This window comes from Pyrus communis, chromosome 9, assembly GCF_041283825.1.
Source record: "Pyrus communis isolate YQ-2024b chromosome 9, ASM4128382v1, whole genome shotgun sequence".
NCBI classification, from domain to species: Eukaryota; Viridiplantae; Streptophyta; class Magnoliopsida; order Rosales; family Rosaceae; genus Pyrus; species Pyrus communis.
In genome coordinates this window covers 3,173,950-3,188,153 of record NC_142573.1, presented here as the reverse complement: position 1 = coordinate 3,188,153, position 14,204 = coordinate 3,173,950, and positions in this window count along the sequence as shown.

Here is a 14,204-nt window from a genome sequence, read left to right as displayed (position 1 = left end):
AAAACATTAGCCAACATCTTCCCTCTCCTTTCGTGCATCTCCCCCCTCTCTTTTCCCCATCATCTTCCTGCAACCCAGCAACCCAGAAAAGAAGAAGGAGAAAGAAGAAGAAGAAGAAGAGAAAAAAAAAAAAAAAAAAAAAACCCAAACCAAACCAAACCCAGTTCATCCCCCCTCCCCCCCACCACAAACTCAACCCCCTGCAACCTAGAAAGGAGGAGGAAGAAGAAGGAAACCAAAAAAAAAAAAAAAAAAAAAAAAAAACAACAATTCGAAACCCAGTTCGTCCCCCTGCAGAAGAAGAAGAAGAAGAAGAAGAAGAAGAGGGAAGAAGAAGAGAGAAGGAAAAAAAAAAAAAAAAAAAACAGCAGCAAACCCGTCCCCTCCCACCCAACCCCACCCCCCCCCCCCCAACCTAACCCACAGAAGAAGAAGAAGAGGGAAGCAGAAGAAGAGAGAAGAAAAAAAAAAGAAAAAAAAAAAAAAGAAGGAAATTAAAAAAAAAAAAAAAAAAAAAAAAAAAACAATTGGAAACCCAGTTCGTCCCCGTGCAGAAGAAGAAGAAGAGGGAAGAAGAGGGAAGAAGAAGAAGAGAGAAGGAAAAAAAAAAAAAAAAAAAACAAACAGCAGCTTCGCCCCCCCCTCACACCCACCCTCTCCCCTCCACACCCATTCCCCTCCACACCCATTTCCCCACCCCCCCCCCCCCCCCCCCGGCGGCGCCGCCCATTTTCTCCTCGCCCAGGAGAATGGGTTTTTTTTTTCTGGGTTTTTTTTTTTTTTTTTTTTTTTTTGGGTTGTAGGTAGTGGGTGCGAGGTTAGGTGCAGAGGGTGGGGTGCGAAGGTGGGGAGGTTGGGTGCGTGGGTGTGGGGAGAAGAGGGGGTGAGGAGCAAGGAAAACAAATTGGTTTTTTTTTTTTTTTTTTTTTTTTTTTTTTTTTCTCTTCTGTTTTTCTGGGTTGTAGTTGCAGATGGGGAGAAGGGAGAGGGGGGGGGGGGAGGACGACGTTGGGGTTTTTTTTTTTTTTTTTTTAATAAATAATGTTTCTTTATTATTTTAATATTTAAATAATATTAAATGATTTTTTTTTTGTTTTTAATAATTTTTTTATTAAAAATGGGTCCCGGATCAAGCCACGTCAGCATTTAACTGAGAAATAAACGGCCAAACTAACGGAAGGTATAACATTGACACAAATTCGTAAGATGAGGTATGACATTGTCAATTTTAAAAGATGAGGTATGAAAGTGTCATTTGACTCATACTTGAGGTAGTTTTTTGTAATTAACCCTTGTTTTTTTGTTTGTTTTTAACCTTTCGCATACCATCGCTATCGACAATCATAATGGAAAGGAGAAATCTTTGCCCGAACAGGAGTCTTTGCGTGCTATCTTGTTAATCTTGTTATAAACGAAACAAAAATTCGTGGTCGTTGTTAGGCTGGCTGTTGAAGTTTGGAGGTAGGTAGGAAAAAAAAAAAAAAATATATATATATATATATATATATAGTTAGCATCACAGTTTACCAACCTCCTCAAAAAACCATCCAGCTTACATTAGTCGAATGCAACATGATCCACCAACAATGTCGACTATAGATGTCGGAAACTATTTGGCTTGATCACGGGTGAGAAGAGAATTTTGTTTTTGGAATTTTGCTTTGAACACTTCTGTTTTCGGAGTTGCCCTAGACTGCTCACGAGCAACTGTGGTACAACTGAACTGATGATGACTGTGACTATTGGGATTTACTCTTGGAGATTACATGGTTAGAACTTAGAAGGGGTTCTAAAACTGTCAAACATTGATCTTGAGATCTATTAGCGTATTAATATCAAGTTCTCATCATAGTCTGTGTACATTCATCAGTAAGAATGAATTGGTATAATGTAACAAAATCAAACTGAGTATGAAGTTAGTTTCCATGGGCGCGAACAACAAATAAATACCATCTTTCGCAGTTTATCCACCTATCCCACTGCTAACAATATGTTGTTTATCCACCTATCCCATTGCTAACACTATGTTTGGATGAGGAAAATAAAGTTGGAAATTTGATAAAAGTTAGAATTTATGAAAATGAAATTTTTAGATCCTAATTTACGCAATTTATCCACCCCAATTGCTGCTGCTCCCCTCTATTTTCTAGATCCTAATCTGCAATTTACGCAAGAACAAAAAATGAATTTTTCCGTTTCAACAACCCAATAGCAAAAGAAAACCGAAAAATCAACGGAAAACATATAAAAAATGAAGAAGGGGGTTTTGATTTTTATTATACCTTGACGAGATTGATATCCTCATGGAGTTGGCGAGACTCTCCATTACTTTGCTTCTTCTTCTTCCTTTGATTTTTCTTAATTAGACTTAGTTCATATTAGAATTATTATGTAGAACTTGTAAGTTTTGTGACTAAATACGAGTTTTTCATGTGGAATTAATAATTCATGTACTTTCAATGCAAATCATGTTGGTCAATGTATGATGTCGGACGTGTGATAATGAGATTGCACCATGTAGCAGTGTTGTACGTGGATGATCCTACTTGGTTAATTTGCATTGGGGGATCATACACATTCTAGGGGTGACTATGCTTGGTTAATTTGCATTGGTTGGTCACTACTTACTTAGATACATTGTTCTCAAAGGTGGTCTTGCTTAGTTAATCTTCATTGGGAACCACACTATGATATGCTTCAATGCATGTGGTCGTGCTTGGCTAATCCACAGTAAGAGACCATACGCATTCTAAGGGTGAATCTGATTGGTTAATTCGCATTGGGGGTCACTACTTGCTTGGTTATATTGTTCTAGTTAAAAACATGTAACAATTCATAACAATTAATTTACAAGCTAGTGTGAAAATGTGAAAAAAATTTGCCGATGGTCGTCATGGATGCCTCTACAATTTGAACGATGGTTACATCGTCTTCTGAATGTTTAAAACCATATAAACTCTCATGAACAACATTTTTAAAAGAGTTGAAAATTATTAATATTCATAATAAATAATATACAAATGTGACAAATATTTTTGTCGATTGGTTTATGATCGGGAACACATCTTCTATAAGGTATGTTCGATATACCAAACCGGTGTCATGAACATTTTATTTGGCCAAGGAGGTGCATTTAAGCAACAAATCATTGAACTTGTAGAAGTACATCATGTAACAAGACAAACACCAAGTAACCAACGAAACATTCGTAAACTTCTCCTAATTGATATCAACTCACAATCAATTGGTTTTATGCTCATTTCTCGTCGAGCATAGTTCAAGGAATTCGTGACAACTTTCGGGATATATTTTTTTATTTTTCTATGATTTTATACGAACTTTGGACCTTATATATTATTTTATTTAATATGTGCCACATGGCACCTTGTGAGTCATTTAATACAACTTTTCTCAAGTTTTTTACCATCAAAACGATGAGCACCCCGCAACGGGTCTACAATAACTTCAGGAATATTTATATTAACGTTTTAGAAAGAATAAATAAACGGGTACAAAGCGTATTAAAATTGGTAGGACTAGATTATTTAATCCAGTGGCTAATTTACACAACCGAATCCGTTCATTAATGCTATCCGGTCTCTTATCCTAGCTCCCAAACAGGTTTATGAAAATAGAGTGGTCATGTTGGGTAAACAGTAAACTCCGAGTTCAACTGGAACTGGAAATCCTTGCGACTTTAGTCTTTGGAAACACCTACCTATTTACATGCTCAACACCCTCTGCTTTAATCCCATCCCCATCTCTCTCTCTCTCTCTCTCTCTCTCTCTCTCTCTCTCTCTCTCTCCTTCAGTTGGTCTGATCGATTCTGCCGAATAAGGCTATAGGATAGTGAATTAAAAGATCCAGTTGGTCTGATTGATTCTGCCGAATAAGTCTACAGGATAGTGAATTAAAAGATCGAATGGGACTGGCAAAGTCTTCCTCCGCCGGACGGCTTTGTGAAATTGTTTTCGTCTGCTTCGCTGCGCTATTGGCAATCATTCTCGCCACAGCCTTGGCGTGGACTTTATTGCGTGACGCGAAGCTCAGCCCTGAATTCCCTGAGTTCCGGGTCGACTTGGTAGCCGTGTCGCCGTGCCCACTCACCGCCGCATCCAGCAGCGAGTACTTAACCGCCACGTGGGACTTGACGCTGGTTGCTATAAATCCCAACCGGAAGCTGGACTTGTATTACCAGAACCTTCAAGCCGATATCTTCTACGGCGACGTCGACGACAAGGAAAGCGACAGCAATCTCAAGCTGGGAACGGGGCCGTTGCCTCCCATCTATGTAAGTAAGATGAACCAGACCACTCTTGATTTCTCGGTGGTAATGGTGACGTCGTACGTCGGAACCGACGCCGCCAACGATCTAATCATCTCCTCCTCCTCTTCCTCCACCTCCCCAAGTTGTGATGGGTCGGGGAGCCTGTGGCTGAAGCTGTTGGGTTTTTTTTGGTATAATACTACGTTGTTTGGACTGGATGCTTCCCAATGACGCGCTTCTCTTGCGACCTTTTCCCTCCGAATGGGACGGCGGGGCAGTCAAGGGCATGCCAAGGTTTTGATCGAAGTCATAGGTGTTATTGTTGACCTGATTGAGATTGATGATTCTAATTTCTACTAGCTGCTGTATTTACCTGCGTATTGTATTGTAATATATATATATATAAAACACTATTGGCAGGTGCATTTTAGACATTGTTTTTATTTAGTTGTTTATGTTTTTGCAGCTAAATTGCTAACCCTATCAAACTGATAGATAAAGCATCCATACGAGTGACCTCTAACATTGCAGTTGAAGTAGTGAAGTACCCACTTCTTTACGTGCATAAGTTTCTGCAAGTTTCTCTACTAGAAAAGTAGTAACTGAAAGCATTGTATAATAGGGTATAGCTTGCCACATTGCTTCAGTCAACACTTATCTTCCGCCCTGAGAAATCAATTTGCCTTCCCCTTTGTATACTTTGTTCCAAACATGGTCCTTGATTGAACAAAAAAGTTTCCGCATATCCTTCTCTAAGCAAGTAGGTAGTCCCAAAAATCTCTCATGGCAAGGGCTAGAATTTGAATTTTCGTCTGAGAGAGAGGGGTTGCTGAGTCGACTGACCCAATTCGTAAGAGCTAGAGAAGTGTGGACTTTGCACCCCCAATCTCTAGACCCACTCAAATTTGCTCTCATCCAAACAAATTGGTTTTTGACTTATGTGAATTAGGCCAATTGATTAGAGCAGTATGTTCGATTTTTTGTGCCCCGAGCTTGGATTATTTTTCTACACAATGTCATAATTTTTCTTTCTCTAATTTTTTTTTTTTTTTTTGTTATAATTGATATTTGTAGGATTCATTTAAAAAAAAAATCAATTAAAATAAAATTTATAATTTATAATTGGTGTATTAATAGAACACACACAATAAAATAATAAGAAAACTAATTGACAACAACTTTTTTTCACATGTCAAATTTGACAACAAAAGGTTCATATTGACATATCAGTTAGAGTTTTTTCCTACATTCAAATTTGATTATACGACATTCCACTTAGCCTTTGAAGATGGTCTAAAAATCCGATTGTATTTATTCAAGATTTTTAAAGTTTTCCATAAGACCCGCTATTCAATTAATATTTGATTTTACAGTATTTAAAAAAGTAAATATAAAAGATGGAATTAAAAATTACATTTCCATTTGGTGTGTTGCAACGCGTTCATGGCATGGAGGGGGATTTGCTTGCTTACTGGGATGTTTTTACTGGGCGTGTGGAAGCGTCATTTTCCTTGCTCGTTGTTTTCTTCCAATGTGGTTTTACTTTCCCTCAAGTAAAGGTTTTTTACCGAGTTCTTTCATGTGGGAGTCCCACGGTGGGACTATGATTTTCGCAAATTTGATTCCAACATTTTGTAATAAAAATCAAGTTATTCTCAAAGAAGTAAACAATACTAAAACCGTAATTGATAATGAAAATTAAATGTGATTTAGAATTTCTTTACATGAGAAGGGCTCGATATAATATAACACATAACGACTCGAAAACACTAGTCTGGTTCCATCTACACAAACTGCTTCCCTAACAAAACATAGCACCCAGAAGAAGAGTCAGAGTCTACGGATGTCAAAGCCTTAATTTCTTCCAAACGCTCTCATAATTCTAACAACTAGGTATGTCTGACATTTGATAAAGATAATTGTGGAAAAACACATCCAAATGCTTGCAAAAACCATACTGCTTGCTGTCTTTACCGGAATTTCACCGTAGCCAACAGTGGTCACAGAAACAACTGACAAATACAAAGCATCCTCCCAACTCAGCTTCTCCAACAAGTGAAACCCAACAAAGCCTACTCCCACACACACAGCAGGTGCCGCTATTGCCATCACTACCCTGAAAATGTCCTCACTCACACCACAAAACCCAAATCGTTTGAGAAAACCTTCACAAATAGACACCAAAAAAAATCCTCCTGAATTGCACCAAATCCAACGGACGAAGAAAATCAAAAGGGATATTAACAACTTCGCCCGCTCAGTGTTGGGGACAATGTCACCGTACCCCACACCGGTCAATGTTTCAGACATGAGGAATAGTGCCTTAACTGATTTCTTAGTACGGTGTTCACTCAGAGGGCGTTCACTCAAATCAACAAAGTCTATACTCAAGAAAAGGAAAAATATGTAAATTGCGATGGACAAGACTGGCCAACTAAACAACTTCCACGCCCAACTTCTGCCACCTACTGCACCTCTCTCTCCCCCCTCTCTCCCCTCTCTTACCCCTATCCCTTCTCCACCACCTCCAATGGCTCGACTTTGGCGATGCATAGCTCCTCCACCTATAACATTTATAGGCTTAAACTTGATTATGCACTGAAAAACTGACATTGCTTCAAATCCAGCACTAAAAACAATAAAATAAAATAAAACCGCACGGCGATAAGAATAACAATTGAGTCTTGCGTCGTATTCGCAGCACAGACAAATCAACTCTTGCTTGCAACAGTTAATATCCAAAAGCAAACAGAACAATGGATCTTTATAAGCATGTGAAATCACAACAAAAGTTTGAAGCAAACAACTTAATATTGGTTGTTATGGGAATCCAGCTCAAGCTTACAAGGGAAAAAAACAATACTAGATATCCAAATCTCATCCAGTAAGGATAGAATTTCGAGATTATGTTCAGCTGATGCTTTATGGAAAAAGTATGCAACTCCCGTCTATTGTTGTAATTTGTTTCATTGAGCAATAGATTGCTGCAACTCCTGTCTAAACCCTAGTCTATTTTACCAACCCATAATCTAATGTTGTCTAATATTATACAAATTTTCAACGTTAAAACAAGATAAACAATCCATTCACTAGCTCTATCTCTACTATCTCGTCCCTGTCCCTCTTCCAGAGACCAAATGTGAACAAATTACCATACAAATTTCAAAAAATTAGAATACCCATTCCCAAAAAGATTAAAATTATCAATATAAGTGCAAAAAGATAAAGTAAAAAGCCATACCAAGTTGGAGTATTTCCTGAGGAGGAGGAGCTGAGCAGGCAGTGTGTGTGTGAGGTACAGTGCGTCAAATTGTAATAAGTAAATTCTAAAGAGTAATGTTATTATTATCATGTTTTTATACCATATTTCTATACCATATTCTTATCATGTTTTCGCTCTTCAAACTTGTCGACACCATTACTATCCATCTCTGCTGTCATTGTATTTTACAATTTAGAACTTAAGAGAGAGAGAGAGAGTGAGTACATGTTGTGGGCTGGTCCAGCCTGCATTCATTTGCAAATCTTATAGTGAAATTGAGACTGAATTTTTATTAGCTTCCAATTAAACAATGTGATTAAAAGAGGATCACAAAGCTTTAAATTTTAGGAGAAATGTTAGCATGTAAAAGTCAATTTGGTTGAGAAAATTAAAAGCGGAACACAAAGCTGTAAATTTTAGGAAGATATTGTCAATTGTTGCTTCTCCAGGTGTTTCTTTAATTTAAGGATGGTTGAAAAAAAAAAAACAATATTCATGCATGAATTGTTCTTTCTTCCCAGATTTTAATTTAAGGAAAACTAATAAAAATGGCTTGAAAACTTTGAGTATTAACGAAAAAGATAAAATAAAGGGAGTTTTAACGAAAAGCCCATGATACTGTTCACTTTAACGAAAAACCATATTTTTACACTAAAAAGTCAATCCTGGTACTATTCACTTTACCCTTTATTTTGTTTTTATCGTTAAAACTCAAAGTTTTCAAGTCTTTTTTCATTAGTTTTCCTTAAAATAAATGGTAAAGTGAATACTACCAGGATTGATTTTTTAGTGTAAAAATGTAATTTTTCGTTAAAGTGAACAGTACCGGGAGCTTTTCGTTAAAGTTCCCTTTAATCTATTGCTAGGAATAGTTGATTAAATCCAATGATGCAAGAAGAACAACTTTTTGGCAATGAAGAAAAAAGATGAAGAACTAAGCAACATTATGAAAAGTTGAGACATGGAAAAACAAAATATTTTTATTTTTATGTGTTTTATAACTATATGAATCACTTAACTCTCAACTTTTGTTATGTAATATATTGTACAAACATGTATCTTTTGTTCCTTATTGAACATAAAGGTGTAAATAATGGATGAAAATAGATTTTAATATATTTCTATACGTTGAGCACGGTTTTAAGACATGTGGCATCGCATGGGTTCAATTGCTTGTATGTATTAAAACTCAAAATAAACTGGTTAATAGCATTAGCACTTCCTAACGTTTATCAAATTTTCACAAAACCCCCCACATTTAAGACATTACACAAACACCTCTCAAATTTTAATTTCCTATCATATAACCCCTCCAGTCTAAAATGAAGACAACAACAATCCTTTGTTAGCTTTTCAAGTCTTTCGTTGTCATGTTGCGGTTCCACCCCTAAATCAGAACCAGAACCGAAAAATATCAACGGTTCGATTCGGTGCAGTTCTGCTTAAATTTATTACTAGAACCGTACGGTTCGGTCTACTTCGGTTTCGAATACTAAGCTTAAATGGAGACAATGTAACATTTGATAGTAGCCTTACTCAATTATTGAAATTGGGTTGGACGACAGATACCAAAGAACAAATATAACAGTAAAACTGATTAAGTGGGAACAGAGAAGCAGCAAAACCAAAATATGTAAAAAATCTCAAGTATAAAAGTAAGGAGCATGCCAATAAAACATAAAAACCTAGGGCATACACATGGAAGAAGCATTGCACCTCATTTCAGCAATTATATATATCAATAAGCCCAAATGATATAAACTAAGGAGCATGCCAACTATAGGTTAATAAAAAACCACAAAAGCTATTAAATACCTACCAATTTCTTTGAAATGGCATCGAACTCCCAAACGCCTGCTTTAACAGGTTATTCCCGAAAGTTTGTTGTTCAAGGGGAACTCCAGCAAAACTAACTTGGTGAAACTAATTTTTCAACCTATTATACCATGTCATGTGTGTATATATATAATTTATTTATTTATTATTAATACAACGGTTCGGTTCGGTTCGATTCCGGTTGATTCTTGTTCATTTCGGTTCGGTTTTTGACTCAAAGTTGATTTTTCCATTCAAAATAGTTCTTTTCAGTTTTTTTTTCATACGGTTCGATGCGGTTTAAAGGTTTTTATCCCCACCCCTAGGTCTGAGGGTACTATATATACTGCATAATGACTATACTGACGGTAAGCCTAGCAGTGAGGCCCACGAGAATTAGGAGAAGGGCCAAGAAGTCTAGAATTACCACGTTGAATCCCTTGATCGCCAATTGATGTAACAATCGTCAAACCGCATAGCGGATTCGGTCACGAGAGCTTACATATTTTTTTTTTTTACAAATTTTCCGTATGTAAATTAATTATTATAAAATTTTCAACTATTTTGATATTTTGTACGAAAAATCAATTACATTAAAAGATTCATAATAATTACTTTACAAGTGTAAAAACTATGGAAAAATATGTAAACACTTATAATAGCATCTTCTATGCTTTGTTATTGATTACATCGTCTTTTAGATTTTTAAAACCGTAAAAACTCTAGTGAATTGTGTTTTTAGGAGAGTTAAAAATGGTTAATATTCATAATAGTTAATTTAAAAGAGCGAAAATGGTGAAAAATTATGATAACGCTCGTGATTGCATCATCTGCGATTTGGCAATTGTACATTGTCATTTGGATTTTTAAAAGCTATACTCATGAAAAGTGGTTTTGGTAAGAGTTGGAAATTATTAAAAAAAAAATCATAATAATTAGTTTATAAGTGTGAAAAGTGTAAAAAAAAATATACAAACGCTCATAATCGCATCTTACACATTTTAACGATAATTAATCGTAGTTTATATTTTTAAAACATCAGTTCCACGCTGTCATTTTCCCTTTATGACAACTTGTGCATGTTGTCATTTTACTCTATAACAACATTTACATGTTGGCCCTTGATTTATCAAATATCTTTTCATATCCATTTCAATCTCACCTTTTATTTGTTTTGATTGACAAAAATAGAAAGAAAAAAAAAATACAATCATCCATACATGGAAGCTTCATGAATTATATCTAAGATTTTACACTTGTTAAAAATGAAAACGAACTCCAAAACTTAGTTAATGAATTCCGACTTTCTATCAATGAATAGATTAATGCATAGCCTCCAGAAGGGGGAAAAAAACTAGTCTAAAATAAAATCTAATGAAAACAAAAAGGGGAAGGGGGAATTCACTGAATGGATTGGCCTTCACTTCCTGACCTACCAGCACCTCCTTGTACCTGCAAAAAAGGAATGACTTCGCTAAAAAGTGACAAATAATAGCTTAATGAGGCTTGCCAAGTTCTTGGAATAAACCTAGAACAGTTTACTAAAATTGGATGATTACAATTTATTTCAGATTGGTCAACTCTACATACAAGCAAACTGGTCAGAGCTCATATATTAGGATGCATACCAGACTAGATATGACCCAAATTTGAAAACAGAAGCTAAGCTATCAAGCATTTTGTAAATCCAAATTCTCCATCTAGAACATGTTTGATTACCCAATAAAATGCGAATGAAATATCAAAGACATTGCAAAAAATAGAGAATGAAAAGTATGATTATCCCTTGGAAATATTAGTAAAGCAGAGCTGCATGTTGGTCATGATCAACTGGTCTAACTCACATTTAATGACCAAATATACTTACCATAGGTAACATAATGTGCAAAAGTTAATAGCATTGTACATATAAAGCCTCATGCCTTTTGTTTTTGGCCAAATAAACAAATAGATCCTTGCCCGAGTTGTCCAAATTTTGGAAGAACTGTATAAAAAGAAAGGAACTTGTCAAAAAAAAAAAAAAAAATTGTAAGTTTATACCGCCGTGTTAGTTTCTTCTTTTTAATTTTTGATTTTCTAGGGCTCAAGATGGAGAACAAAAATTTAGAAAGACCGTGCCCAAAGCCTCAATGTTTAGCAACTACAAATATTTACACTAAAAAGCCGAAGGTTTGTTAAGGTCGCCAACCATACCACCTTCAATATGCTTTCACTATTATTATTTTCTTCGTTATTGTCGTTGTTGTCGTTGTGACGAAGACTTTTCAATACGCTTTCATTTACTTATGCTCTGCCGTGTGCGTTGGCAATACATTATCAGCTTGCAGGACATTTCCAAGAACGATACATCAGCAGCTCTGTCGCTCCCATTTTTTATTAGAAAAGTCATAAAAGGTGTGTTTGGCTTTTCTTATTCACGACGCATTAATCCGAAGGGGTATTTGAATATAGGTCAAATTGATAGGCCTCCATTGGGTGCAGTCCACTGTAAACCTGGTTCCTAGTATTTAGACTCTTAAGATGCATTTGTTTGCCCTCGTTCATCTTCAAAGAAAATGTCAATTTCTAAAAGTTAAATTACAATTGATAGTTGATATGATAATTTGAAGCTTTATGTTAAATTTTGTAATTCTTCAACCGAATTGTCAAATGTTATTTTATTATTTAAATATAAATTGTAATTATTAAAAAAATGTTGAAATAAAATTTTTATTGGTTGAAATGTTAGTGGAATAAGGGACCCACTATTAAAATGAATTTAATGTCAAATTTGACATCAAATCACTAAACCTTCAAATCCAATCAGCAAATAGCACTTTGGCTAGAGAGATTTTCGATGTCAAATATGCACAATGGCATTCCACCTAGGATTTTGACATCTCATTTGGGGATGCTCTTAGTTTTTACTAGCTTAGATTGGAGTAAATATTAATGTAGTCCGGTGCAACAAACACATCTTTATAACCCCGAGCCATGTAAGCTATTTCACATCCCTAGTTTTTTTTATTCAACAGTTCAATTTTGTTTGAATTCAAAGAAACAAAATATTTGTTTTGAATAAAGATAAAATTTCATTCTATTAATATGAACTCAACATGGAATATTTGTTATGTATAGTGAGAAAGGTAGTTAATATTTGTAGGGGCTTTTAAATCTAGGTCCAAAAACAAAGGTAGTTTTTTAACTAAGTCCAGTTATCCAATTACATATTTTTATACCAATTTTGCCCTTATAGATAAAAATATTTAAATTCTTTAATGTTTGTATCATTTATTCAGTTTTTAATTTTGAATATTTAAATACTGACTAAAATATTATCTAGTAACCACCTAATGATGTTTACCTACAAAACCGATATAATTTAGTAACTACCTATTGTATAGGAAGAAAAATACTTTATACCAACAAAACAGATGTAATCTACCTACAAAACAAAAATAAACTACCTATTGTATAGGAAGAAAAATGCTTTATACCTACAAAATAGATATAATCTACCAACAAAATAAAAATAAACTACCTATTGTATAGGAAGAAAAATGTTGAACCTCCATGGCAGAACATTAGAATAGAAATATGATATAATATACCTCCATTAAAGGAACAAATACTAAACAAAAAAAAGGAGCAAATACCAAGTTTCAGGTTACCTTTATGATACGCACAAAAATATAATAGAGCAAATATAAATGCATGATACTGTATTATTGCTTGCAATTGATACTGTATTGCCGAACGAATATGTAAAAAAATTGTGAAAGCTATGTAAAAACTGAAATTGTCATGAAGGAATTTGGAGGGAGGAACACAAAATATCACCCATGAAAGATGAGAGAAGAAAGATGATGATTGATTCCATGATCTAACAAAGGGAATTGTTTAGAAGAAGGAAAAAAAAAAGGAGGGATGAAACGGACTGGGGGTTGAGATTTTATTGCTATAACTAATCCTACAATTAAGGGATTAGTTAAACCACAAATAATCATATAATTAAGAAATTTTGAATATTTACTACAATTTATAAGTCTAAGGGATAAATATGGTACAAATTATAAATAAGCTTACGTGGAATATCAATTATTGGACTTATTTCAATGCAGTGGACTAATTATAGTAATGGCTCACAAAATTGGATCTATATCAAATTATCCCATATTTGTAATATGTGATCATAATTTTTTTTTTTTTTTTTTTTTAAACTATGAGAAGTCATTGAGGACAAATCCATATGTATTGAAATGCTTTATGAATCACATACTATGGATTATGTGTATGTTTAGATGAGTTTATCTTAATTTGCTCTAATCTTACAAGTTAGGTAGCCCATGCAATATGAGCTCTTTCAATTTGTCACAGGCATGAAAGAGTGCTGCAACTGCACTTTCACAAAATCCTTTCAAGTATTGGTACGACTCAGTTGCAATTCTCACAGAACCAACCGTCCAAAATTTCCACCGACTCAGGAACACAAAAACATAAATCAGATTGAAGACTCGTTACGCATTCTCTCTCTCACAGACAGACACACACACACACACAGGAACTCTGTTTTCCGTCTTTTTTTTAAACGAGAGCTCTGTTTTTTTGTTCCTCGGCAAAAGAGAACTCCAAAACAGAGTTTGGTGGCGAGGAACATGACCAATTGCGGCCGTGAAGCTTAAAGCACTACGGAAGATGGCACGGTGGTGTATGAGAGCAAAAGAAACGATGTACTTTTAAGCTACACTTACAACAAAATCAAAGCAGCAAACGCACTTTTGCAACGAACGTCGTCTGTAATGCCGCTTAATTATCTTATTCATAATTCGGATCTACAAATTGTGTTCCAACAGTTACTAAAAAGAAAGGGTTTGCAAGCA